This window comes from Pseudorca crassidens, chromosome 11 (assembly GCF_039906515.1).
Source record: "Pseudorca crassidens isolate mPseCra1 chromosome 11, mPseCra1.hap1, whole genome shotgun sequence".
NCBI lineage: Eukaryota > Metazoa > Chordata > Mammalia > Artiodactyla > Delphinidae > Pseudorca > Pseudorca crassidens.
In genome coordinates this window covers 16,472,245-16,484,688 of record NC_090306.1, presented here as the reverse complement: position 1 = coordinate 16,484,688, position 12,444 = coordinate 16,472,245, and the positions used below count along the sequence as shown (strand labels likewise).

Sequence of the window (12,444 nt, the reverse complement as noted above, 5' to 3'; positions counted from 1 at the left end):
ATCTTTTTTGAAAATGAAATGAGACTCTTCCCAGAACTAAGTCTTAGGGAAGACTCCACTATTAATAATTTTCCACCAAGAAAAATGCCATTTATTCTTTTTCCCCGTTTCTCCCACTTAAGCCAGATCTCTTATAATATTTGCTTCTGGAAGGAAAAACTAGTGGGCTTTTGTGGAGACTTCTCTTGCTAATAGAAAAGCATCTGTCTTCATTTTCCTTTTAGGTGGTAATGAAAATAAAATTTTATAATGTATCTGTCTACAAGTCTGGGTTAATTACTTCAGTTTAAGAAACTGGTTTTAGTTATAATCTGATTATATTCAGAATGTTATGAGACATTCGGATAATAAATATGATTATCTTTGGGTCAGCAGAGCCCAGTAGCTCACCAAGATATTTCACAGGCAGAGGTTGGGCAGGATTATAAAGATTTTCTTTGAGAAGCGTTTCAAAACGATACCTTCTCCCTCACGTTTAGCAACAATGTGTTCCTGAGTCAAGGAGGAAATCAGGCGAGAAAATAAGGCATTTGGTCATAAGTTGAGTCACTCAGCATTTATGTCACAGATTTGTTTTCTTCCTTGTGGACATAATTGCTAGTTCAGTCAATGCTCCCATATGCCACGAGTATAGCAATAACAGCATACTTACGACGTACAAATGACTAACAATTTGTTGCGATTCAGGGCAGATTTTTTAAGACAGATCTATGCAAAGAAGACAGAATGACTGCAGGAATGATCTTTTAAGATTACAATCTTGTGAGACTAATAAAACTGCTGATTAAAAATGTGGGCTAACTTCTTTTTCTGGGGATCAAGAGGAAGGATCCAGGGAGAAGCTGCTAGTGAATTCCTCCTCTTTGGCTATCATTTCAGTTCATTTTAGTTTCATGTCATCTTAAAACAAGCAGATGAGAATGGAAGTATGGTACAAGAGCTCTAATTAGGATATCCCATAGAAACAAATAAGCAAAGTGTCATTAAAGCGAACACAGAACGGAAGCAATGAACACTTTCACATGCTGATTCTGATGGCAAACTGAAGACGAAAATTATTAATACAGAGTGAGGTCTAACTAAAAATAGCTTCAAACTGTCTTTCTTCTGGTTTCAATATTTCTAACGAAGAATTTTAACGTATTATAGTGTCTTTATCAACAGCCACACTCTAGAGAAGATTACCAGAGCTTCTCAGATGCCCATCAAGCGGGTCTTGCGGCTGCTGAATCAATCAACAGACTTGCCAGCAACTCTAGGGACTCTTGTAGCACTTTGACATCAAGGAGGAGATGTCCAGAGACCTGAGAAATGCCTCAATTCTGAGCTCTCTTCCAACCACATGCGGTGGATGTTGCAACGACTCTCGACTCTCTGTACCATGGTGATTCCACCCCCGAAGGGCAGGAATTTGGTCAAGGATGGGTAGCCCTTAGTCGACGTGAGTCAATGAGACATGAGAGGAACTTTGCTTAGCACTTCTGGGAAAGGAAATCCTGTCTCTCCAGAAGGAAGCATTGTTGCTGCCAGCAGCCATCTTTGGGTCGTAAGTGGAACCAGTTTTGGGATGGAGCCAATAGTGTAACAGTAGCAAAGTGGAGAGAATTAGAAAACCTAGGTCCATCACACAACAGTATTAAGCCTTGAAATCACTAATCCTGATCTGGCCTGCTTACTGCAAGAGACAATAATACTTCTTTATTACTACAGCTAGTCTGAATAAAGATTTCTTTTTTTTTTTTTTTTTTTTGTGGTACGCAGGCCCCTCACTGCTGTGGCCTCTTCAGTTGTGGAGCACAGGCTCCGGACGCACAGGCTCAGCGGCCATGGCTCACGGGCCCAGATGCTCCACGGCATGTGGGACCTTCCCGGACCGGGGCACGAACCCGTGTCCCCTGCATCGGCAGGCGGACCCTCAACGACTGCGCCACCAGGGAAGCCCTGAATAAAGATTTCTTTTACCTATGGTTGCAAATAATTAACCCAGCATAAAATTTTACCACATGTATATGTGACTACTAGATACGTAGGTGGTAATGAAAATAAAATCTTACAATTCATCTGTCTACACGTCAGAGTTAATCACTTTGGTTTAAGAAACTGGTTTTACTTATAATCTCATTATATTCAGAATGTTATGAGACAATAAAAAATATGATTATACTGGGTTCAGGAGAGCCTGGTAGCCCACTGAGAGCCGTGAGATTGAAGCAAGGGACACTTTCACTCTAGCCCAGGGCCTCGCTTCTTTTTTTTTTTAACTTTTTATTTTATATTAGCATATAGTTGATTAACAATGTTGTATTAGTTTCAGGTGTTCAGCAAAGTGATCCAGTTATACATAGTTAGGGAGTTTGGGACTGACATGTACACACTGCTATATTTAAAATGGATAACCAGGGCCTCACTTCTAACACCAGCACCCAGCACACTACCCACATCTGTGCCTTAACTGCAAATTGCCCCATGTCATGGACTTCATTTGATTTATAATAGTGGAAGCGCCATTCATAAAATCCTCCTGTGCAAACAGACTCTATTACGCGTGTGTGGCTCTCAGAGGTTCTTGAAGAGAAGAATCCTTTCATATTTATTTTCTTCTCCCACAGCGCCTTTAACCAGACGCAGCCAAAAGGTGCCTCATTAACTTAAACATAAGAAAACATAACATGTATCCAATCCTTTACCGGGAATTTTAATTTAGCTTTAAATAAATTTCTAAATATAAGTAGGATTTCATCATTCTTGATTTTTCTCCCTGTTGTTTCAGTGAAATATTCTTTTTTCTTTTTATTATCAGTTCCCTACCCCTGGGGACTTTTAATCTCATCCTCCTACCATGGACAGCCCATTTCTTCTTTCAATTTGCGATTTTTTCATTTGATCTCTTTTTCCCTCTCCCTCCTTTCAACCTAAGAAATGGTTAGCATCACCCCTGCTAATGAAATTGTTCTTCAACCCCATCTAAGGTGCTATTCATTCCTTTTCAATTCGAATCTATTCAACCCCTGGAAAGAGAGGTCTCTTCTCTCTCAACACCCTGTGTAAAGGTACTGAGTCTTCCACTCGTGGCAATCAGATTTCTGTCTCTTCCTCATAAAATAAAATTCTCTGTCCAATACAGACAGTATCTTAATTACGATATCTCATGACAACATTCCTGGCCTTGTCTTCCTTTGCCTGGCACTGCATTCTCTTTCTCCCACCTTGGCTCTGCCAGTGGCCTGGCTTTCTACAGGCCCTCTGACAAGGGACTCTCAGCCTGTTTTGCTGGTTCTTCTTCCCTCCCTAATGGTTGCTCCTTTTTATTGTTTTTTCTCATGCTAATCTAAGCCCTTCCCTTCCAGCTCTCACCCTATGTTATAATGAATACCCACCAACCTGGACCTCCAACGCCGACCATTTTTCTGGACCTCAGGCATGGGTTCCTATCTAGACAGGCCCACTCAAAATGTCTCCTGATTATTTCAGACTCAACTTTTCCAAATAGAAGACTTCCTCTCTTTCTTCCAAAACTCTTCTTTTCCTTCATTTCCTATCTTGGCTATCAACAAAAGCACTCACCAAAACTGGACGCCTTGACTTTTTTTTTTTAACCGATTTTTTTCTCTCTTATCCCCAGCATCAAACTGGTCACTGCACCTGGCAATTTCTACGAAAGAGTCTCTGTCAACTACTTTTTTCTTTAAACTCCCTTCATCCTTGCGTTAAGCCATTTCTCATTATTTACATGAGGGTGGCTGCAGTTTTTTTCTTCCACTTTTTTCCTACCACAAACTCACTTTTTTCCCAATACAGAGACATGAATACGCTACTCTCTTATTTTCTGTGATGGTTTTCCAAAGTTATAGAACAGGATTCAACCCCTTGGTATGGCTTTAAGTGTCTTCAAACTCAACATTTAATCCCCTTTTCACAGTTACATTTCCATATACCCGACTAATATCTTTCCTCCCCAATAATCCTGAGTTATCTCAAATATGCTACTGCCACCCCATGCCTTTGCTTATGGTGTTACTTCTGCCGGGAACTCCATGTCTCCAGTATATCGATATTAATGATCAAGATCCAAACTTTAAAACACGAAAACATTTTTCCTTCATTCTCAAACTGACGCCACGTTAATCACTTCCACCTCAAACCCTTCGTAGTTCTTTGTTCCAATGTCTATTTTCATCAACTGCTATTGCTAATTGTTTGCAACCAAATTCCTTGCCAGATTGTGAATTTGAGGGCAAGAATGATTTCTTTATCCATTTTTTATATAATCTTAGTACTCAGCAGACTATAAGAGCTGAAAAAAACCGAATTATTAAATGAGTGAGTTCTGCCTTCTAACACAATATGCTGTTCTTACAAATGGTTCTCAATAGATAGCTAGGGGGAAGCAGCCGCATAGCCCAGGGAGATCAGCTCGGTGCTTTGTGACCACCTAGAGGGGTGGGATAGGGAGGGTGGGAGGGAGGGAGACACAAGAGGGAAGAGATAGGGGAACATATGTATATGTATAACTGATTCACTTTGTTATAAAGCAGAAACTAACACACCATTGTAAAGCAATTATACTCCAATAAAGATGTAAAAAAAAAAAAAAAAGTTTGGAGACTGGATCATTCAAATCATTCTGAAGAGTGTGCTGCCACCTGGTCCTTAGACTCAAACAAGACCCCCTTCAAGTCCTCACCACCTCCTACTGAATATCCTGTTACTCGAGGCTACTGCCTGCCTGCGATAAACGCACCCGATTGACAGGCAAACACAGACTCCTATGAGCAATGAACAAAAAGGGAGTGCTGAAGAAAAGAGAAGCAGCCTGGACTAATTTCCTTCCGATGTCCTCCCTGATTTCCATTAGTCCTTGACTACGTGGCTCCCTGCTTATTTTCAGGGCTCCTTTTATGATTAGTACTGAAGCATAGAGGCACTCTTGACACTAAATGGCTTGCTTTGTAGTAAGGCCACCTTTACATCATGGGAAAATACTAAGATAGAAGGAAAAAAATAAGACTGAACAGATTTTGACTCATTACTAAAATAATAGTTTGATACTGTATACAGTATATGATTGCATACAATAATTAAATTCCTTTTGTTTATGTGTGACTGATTCACTTTGTTGTAAAGCAGAAACTAACACACCATTGTAAAGCAATTATGCCCCAATAAAGATGTTAAAAAAAATTAAAAAAAAATTCCTTTTATTTAGTGCAGGCTGATCATTTTATACCTTTAAGGAAAGGTAATTCTGGAGGTCTAGAGTCAATCCTTCTGCTTCCTTAAAAAAAAATATTATCTTTTCAGCTTTCCACTATAGTCGGCACATAAGCATGCCAGATGCTCTTTGAAGACAATATTGTTTCTTCCTTCAGATTTGGGGAAAAAAATTTTTTTTAATTTAAAAAAGCCTCTTCAATCTTTGAGTAGATAAGATTCACCACCTTTCTACAATATAACCCAGCTAAGATTGTGAATAATTGCCTTTGTTTTTGGGAGACATGTTGGTATCCATGCTGGGACGTTAGGCATAAACTGAAGATGCTATGTTGAGAATTATGTTTGTCGCGAAGCATTTATTGTAGTAAATCTTTTTGTAAATATTAGTAATGATAAGGAATATTACAAGGGAGCAGCTGGAAAGGAAGAACTTGTTTCAGTGCAACTCAAATGCTCCTAACTGGCTAGCTTGAGTTTTCAAAAGAAGCTGGCAGATAAAGCCCTGACACTGACAAGGACACAGTAAGCTAAGGGCAAGATGACCGTAACCATTAAGATCATTTGTGTCTCTTTCCTCTGAAATTACACTACCCAGCTGCAATCTTCTGATACCAGGGTCCTCTCCTCAGCCTACAAATCTACCCAGGTTCCATCTTTTAGACACACTCCAGTCTCTCCTTTGTGAGGACATCTCCCATTCTTCTTTAATCCCATATGCTTCCCCCGATCTCCACTCCCCTGTCAACCACCACCCAATCTTTCTACCAAATTTTTTGAAAGAACAAGTAGTACTCAGTGTCTTTATTTTCTCATCTTCTGTTCATATGCCAATCCACTGAGCCAGGCTTCTAGAACAAAGACTATAATCTCTCTTGCTATTACAGTGGATTTTAATTGCCAAATTCAAAGGATACTTTTCAGTCTCCACATTACTGGACTTCTTCCGTCTCTTGAATTTCTCCCTCACTTCCCATCCCTCTCAACATTTTAAATGCCAAGTCCCCACGTTTCACCTCGCAGCCCATCTCTCTTCTAACGCTCTAGACTCTCTCTAAATGTGTTCATGGACTTTCATGACAGCCATAACACCTCTTCTAGATAATAACTCCTAAACCATCTCCGGCCCCCAACCTCCGCCCAGAGCCTTATTCTGCTAATGGACTACTTGGCGACGTGCATTGTGGATCCTCAAACCTCGCTTTACCTGACTCTCCCAATCTGCTTATCAGACTGGAGAATCTCAGTCAGTGCCGGCAACATCCACCAATCATTCACACTAGGAACCTTCTCTCCTTCCTCACTTCCTTCATTTCATTCACCAGAGTCCTGTCATTTTAACCTCCTATATAGCTTCCCACTCTTTTTTTCACAACTACTACTCGAAGAGTACTTAGTTACTTATGTTTTCCACATGCTAAGCTTTAATCATACATATCTTGACAAATGTAGTTACTTCTGCTATTTCCCTGCCCTACACTCCTCACCACCACCTTCATTTAGTTTATCCCTACAACTCCATTACTGTTTAATTCTTCCAAAAACACTTTTTCTGATTCCCCACTCTGCCCCCAGCTGGGGTAGGTATACATCACCAGTACTCCTATAACACCCTAATTATATATCAACTGTTGCATTTAAGTTGAAATGATTTGTTTGCATATCTTTCTTCACTACTAAACTGTGTATTTTATTTAACTCTTTTTCTCCAGTGCTTATCACATTGTATGGTACCCACTAGGTGCGTAAAAACATTTACTGAATTAATAAACAGTTATTTATCCACTGATGTGTTTGCCCAGGTAGACTCTCCTACTCTGAAAACAAAATACTGAATACCCAATGTGAGCGTTATAATCTGTTTGGCTGTGATATTTCTCAAGAAAAATGATCACACTAACATTGTGATTTATTCATCAGCCTCTCATGTTAAAATGCTTAAGTTCTTTGAAACCTGAACTCTCTGCGTGAAGTCAGCATGTAGTTTTTGAGTCGGAGGGGGGAAAAAAATAACACCTCTACCAACCCGTCAGCTAGACTCGTGGGCCTCAGCCCAGAACAGCCTGACCTCCTGGCTCCCCGACGATCTCTAACGAGGCACACATCTTGGCCAGTTGCTGTAGGCGTGGGAAGGTTATGTCTGTGTGTCAGGATGAAGACGCTCCTGTGGTTTCTCCCTTGTAAAATGTAATTGTGTTTTGGATCTCAGCATGAGCACTGAGACACCAGGCCCTGAAAAGTTATACACTAACTGCTTCTCGTTGAAAAATGGTGTTGGTGTCATTAAAGTAAAATTGGATGGTGGTTTGACTGTAAGGTAGCTTGACAATTGATTATTCAGTTCTTTGTCCTGACACTGCAGTGAAACTGATATATCGTTTTTTACTGTCTTTAAGCTGTAGCACTGCCCAATGTATGTAATATATTACTGAACAATCAAAAATTAATTTCATGATTAAGGGAGGTAAATTAACGGAACATTACTCTTTGATAGAGGAGACATAAATGAATCATGGGCTTGCTGTTTCAGGACTTTGGGGGGACAAGTGTAATATGGCCAAAATGACTATCACCTAGAGTTATATATGACTATATAGAGTTATATATGACTATCACCTAGAGTTATATTCAGGAACATACTGTTTTAATTCTGGCAATGTTTGGGCAAACCTTAACATGTTAGATAAGGGATGATGAATCATGACCATTGTATTATCAACAATGGCAATACTTATGCCTGGTACAAGTGCTCTGCACTTTCAGAGTGGATAGGGAGCTAGGACATGCAAAGTAGGACACTGCTATTAACACTATAGCTTTTCTAAGGTTGATTCTTGGGGAAACGTGAACCTGACGTATAACAGACCTAACACGGTTTGCATAATCTCGAGATTTAGGCCCAAGTATACCCCGTGTGAAATATGTGTTTTGTGAATAGATTTCTCATCTAAACTCTATCTGAAAAACACCTCGGTGCTGCCTAGGGTGGAAGTTGGTGACTTATATTTACACCCCTCCCTTTTTAATTCCCAACAGCCTTCCCATTTGGATTGTGTTTCTTGACACCTCCTTTTTTCCCTAAGAGTTATTCTTTGATGTTGGTTTCATAGTCTCTGTTTCTAACCTCATGTCACCTCACAGAGCTGGGTCTGATCATGGATACATACAAGATATTCATCACATGCTCCTCCAATGTGCCCCTACCTCCTACAGTTGGGAGGGAAAGGGGATCAGAGCAAGCTGAAAGGGGCTGCTTAAACTTCAATAATCTTCACCATCACCTCCCAAATCTTCCTAAACCCTGAACCAGAAACTGAAATTAAAATGAGATGAACACATTCCCCAGCAACTCTGCTCGTACTGTTTATATTTGGAAACTATTCCATGGCCGAGCCTGTACATGCGTTTGGAGCAGGGAATGGGAAGAGCAACTGTATTTGTTTCATTTGCAACATAACAGGGCACGTGGAAAACTGCTTTAGGTTTGTCCCCCACTTGACCCAGTGGTCTTAACATCCATGCCCCCTGTTGCCACTGACAAGATGTCAGGAGATATTTCACTAAACTAAGATGATCAGTCCCATTGTAAGTACCCTATTATCACTGCCAGTGTGGGTGTAAGACTGAGACTAGGTAACATGTATAGCTAATTTTTAAGCCTTTCTAGTTTCCAGCCTCCAATTCCCTTGGTATACTAGATGTTTCTCTTTTCAACCCAACACAAACCTACCACCATCAAAACTTCTACTTCTGAAATGTATCATACCTTGACTTCAGGTAAGCGTTAGGAAGAAAGTGACCTGGGTAACACAGCTCAGAACAATCTTACAATACCACGTCACGTACCATGAGTAATATGAGTGACAGCCACAATCACGAAAACTTCCTCTGGTATAAGAACTTTATCCTTTTTTTCATTCTTAAATTGGCTGTAGAAATCAATTCATCCAATTAACTGTTGTAGAAATAGGTACATTATAAAAAAATATACTTGCTAACCCAGTGAATGAAAAGTTTGAGAAATGCCAGACCTTAAAACAAAGTAAAACCTGACAAGTTCTGGCAGTGGGAAGGGCTGATGATGAAGAGGACAGGTCAGCGTGGCCCCAAAGAGTGGCCCTGGGTCAGTTTCTGAGAGCAGATCCTGGCGTTTCAAACCTCCTTTCTTTCTTCTATATATGGACCCACAGATTTTCTACAAATTCCTTTTTGTCTGTCCCTCCAAATGGTGTGGGGATAACAAGGCAGCCTGGGGCAAGATGGTGAGGACCAAGCTGTTTGTATATATACACAGGGCTGTTGTACGTTAGGTATTTCTCAGTCCTGGGATCAACCCACAGAAGCTAGGCTTTTGTTCTAGAGTCCATTGCTGCCATTTTAGACCCTTCAGGTGCTACTGAGTGTGTTTCTGAGGCTGTCAGGATCCACAGAAGACCTTCTGCAGAGAAGATTTTTTTGAATGATCACATTATAGTCCTAATTGAAGCTGAGTAGTTCATGGGTCCTCTGAAGCTGACAGTGAAACATGCCATTCTCCGAGCATGTGTCCCTTATCAGAGCCACTTAAGGTAACAACATCCTACAAAGGGCCCTCTGGGGGTCTCTGAAGGTACAGAGACCTCATTACTCTTACAGTTAGGAAAAGCTTTAGACCACTTCTGGGAATGCAAATGAATGAAACCCCATGTGACAGCTCTAATAAAAGGCTCCTGTCTTTTTGCAAAACATTCAAACGCCATCTGGCAATTTCGTTGACGTCAGCAGGCACAGAAAAACAACTGCCCCACTGCCTTCTTCATTATTGCCTCCCACCCCCAACCTTCCTCTCCCCTGGCAAAAAGCTCCAACTTGGAATTGCGGAGACAGACAGGAGCAGAGTAGCCTTTTAAACAGATTTTCTCTAGTTTTGGTCAACTCCATTTTCAGAAACAGCTTCAACATCACAGGAGCAGTGGTATTTAGCTCCCAGCTCTCCAAATGCCAGTTAGAGGGTGTATAGATCCTTACATTAAAAGGAAATTTTAAAGCCTTTTCTATTTGTGTTTTTGGACTCGAAGGACCTTTATTCCGCGACTAGAGGTGTTGAAGAAAACTATTCATCTGACTTCTGATTCAACACAGGTTCTCTTTGATCATTATAAATAAACATCCAGTGTTACACCGAGAACAAGTTTGCAGCCGTAGGGTGCAGACACTTGCTTGAGAACTCACACATCATACATACATCTTTCAACAGTTCACTAGAAGCTTAGATGGACAGATTTTTTTTTTCCATGTCTAAATCATATGATATCAATCATATGATATCAAGCTATTTTGTCTTAGACACGCTCCATGAAAAATAGACTTTTCTAAATTGTTGAACAAAAAGAAAATAGGTCAATGGAATGTTTGTACCCCCTGTCAAAGAAACATAGAATTATAGAAGGAACTCCATCGAACACGAATCCTTTCCGGAAGTCCTAATTAGAAAGGAAACCCCACCCTAGTATTTGCACACAGTATTGAAGGACATAGAAATTTTAAGTTACTGTTGCCTATTATGGCTTTTTTCCCTTAATTTACAAGGGAGAAGTTGAATACTCACAATACCTAGTCTGTTCCTGGAAATGAGCAGTCACTATTAACAGTAAAGAGTAAAATGGCCTCATAAAATGAGCCAATTAATCAGCCCCCTTTCCGCCTCCAAATTGTTTTACTTCTCAAGGTAAGCGAATATGCATTTGAATGAGATCCTATCATTTTATCCACATCGCTGGTACCTATTACTTACGTGGTCAGACCGTTATCAGATGAAAAAGATTTCTGAAAAACAATTTTACATAGTAAATTAAGGATACATCTATTAGGTAAGATGAACCACTCTTGGTATCGCTTAGATGCATTGCTATAGACCTAATTTTTTTGTCTTTCCTAAAAGTTTTGCTTTTTCACTTTAAGAAAAATCTTAAGCATTCTAATATTGAAAAGTTATAATTTTCCATAAAAATCCATTCATCACATAAGGTAGGCAAGTGATTATAAAGTACAGACATGACTACGTTGCTTCTAGGTTACGGTTTTGGGCAATCGCTCCCTCTTATCCATTAAACTCTTTATTCCTGCTGCAGCCCACTTGAGGAATATGATACAGTCCCATTAGCAGAAAGAGCAAAGTTAGTAATGGACACCTGGGCTTTGGGGTTCAGTGGGAAGAAATAATGGGAGGCCTTTATAATTTGAAAATTTGTTCCCATTAACTTTAAAGAGGAGAGTGGACCCCGCAAACCAAGGCCTTGTAGGACTACCTCTCCGCTCCCCACCACGTTCACCTCGACTTCTGCCATTCTTTTTCTTTGTATGAAATTTTTGTGGTTTCTTTCCCTCAAAAGGCTGTGGCTTGCCTTCTCCTCCTCCTTTAAGACTTTGCTCAGCAATTCCTCTCCTCCAGGAGGCTTTTGCTGACCCATGTCTCCTCTGCTTTGCAAACACCCTGTGCACATACACTCATTTTAATTCCTCCACGTGCATGTCCATTTCCCCATAAAACTGTGAACTCCATCAGGGGAGGGAGAGAATTCTTCATCTTTGTATCCTCAGTGCCTAGCGTGGGCATGGTATTAAGTGTTCACCAGACAATGATGGAAGGAATAAAAGAAAGAAGAAACGGTCAGATAAGCAAAGAAATAAGAAAGAAAAGGTATCAACCCAAGTGAAAACTGAAATGCCATTACTAAAGAAAGCAAAAGAAAAAAATTCAAGAGATAATTTATTATGGCTGAAGGAAAACAGCTAGGACTTATTGAATATTGATTACTTGCCTAGCAGCACGCTAAGCATTTTCACACGTGACCCCATTTAACAGTCAAGAAAAACCTGAGACGTGGGAATTGTTATTACCATTTGCATATGAGGAATCAGATTCAGAGAGATTTTGTGAATTACTAAAAGCCCCTCATCTGGCAAATGGAGGTGGCAGAATGGAACACAGGTACGTGGACGCTGTAACTTTACCAGATATTTAATATCTTACGCTGTTTTGCTTAAGGCAGAAGGGAGAATGGGAAAAGCAAGGAAGGAAATGAAGAAACCTATTGTTGAAGTTGAGGTGAATCTCGAACAGTCTAAGAATAAATCCATTAGGCCATAAGCTAAAAACTCAACAAGGTACATTTGGAAAAATACCAACTTGAGGTTAAGCCTAAACTGCATTTCAGTTCCAAGACTTCATCTGGATTTCTAACAGCTCCCTCG

The 12,444-nt window shown here is 40.2% G+C and overlaps 1 protein-coding gene across 2 annotated transcripts in view; it reads right to left on the bottom strand.

Annotated features, from left to right (window-relative positions):
- The window catches only part of PDE3A (phosphodiesterase 3A), a 306,484-nt gene that overhangs the window by 75,618 nt on the left and 218,422 nt on the right, over positions 1–12,444 (bottom strand). The window lies entirely within an intron of this gene.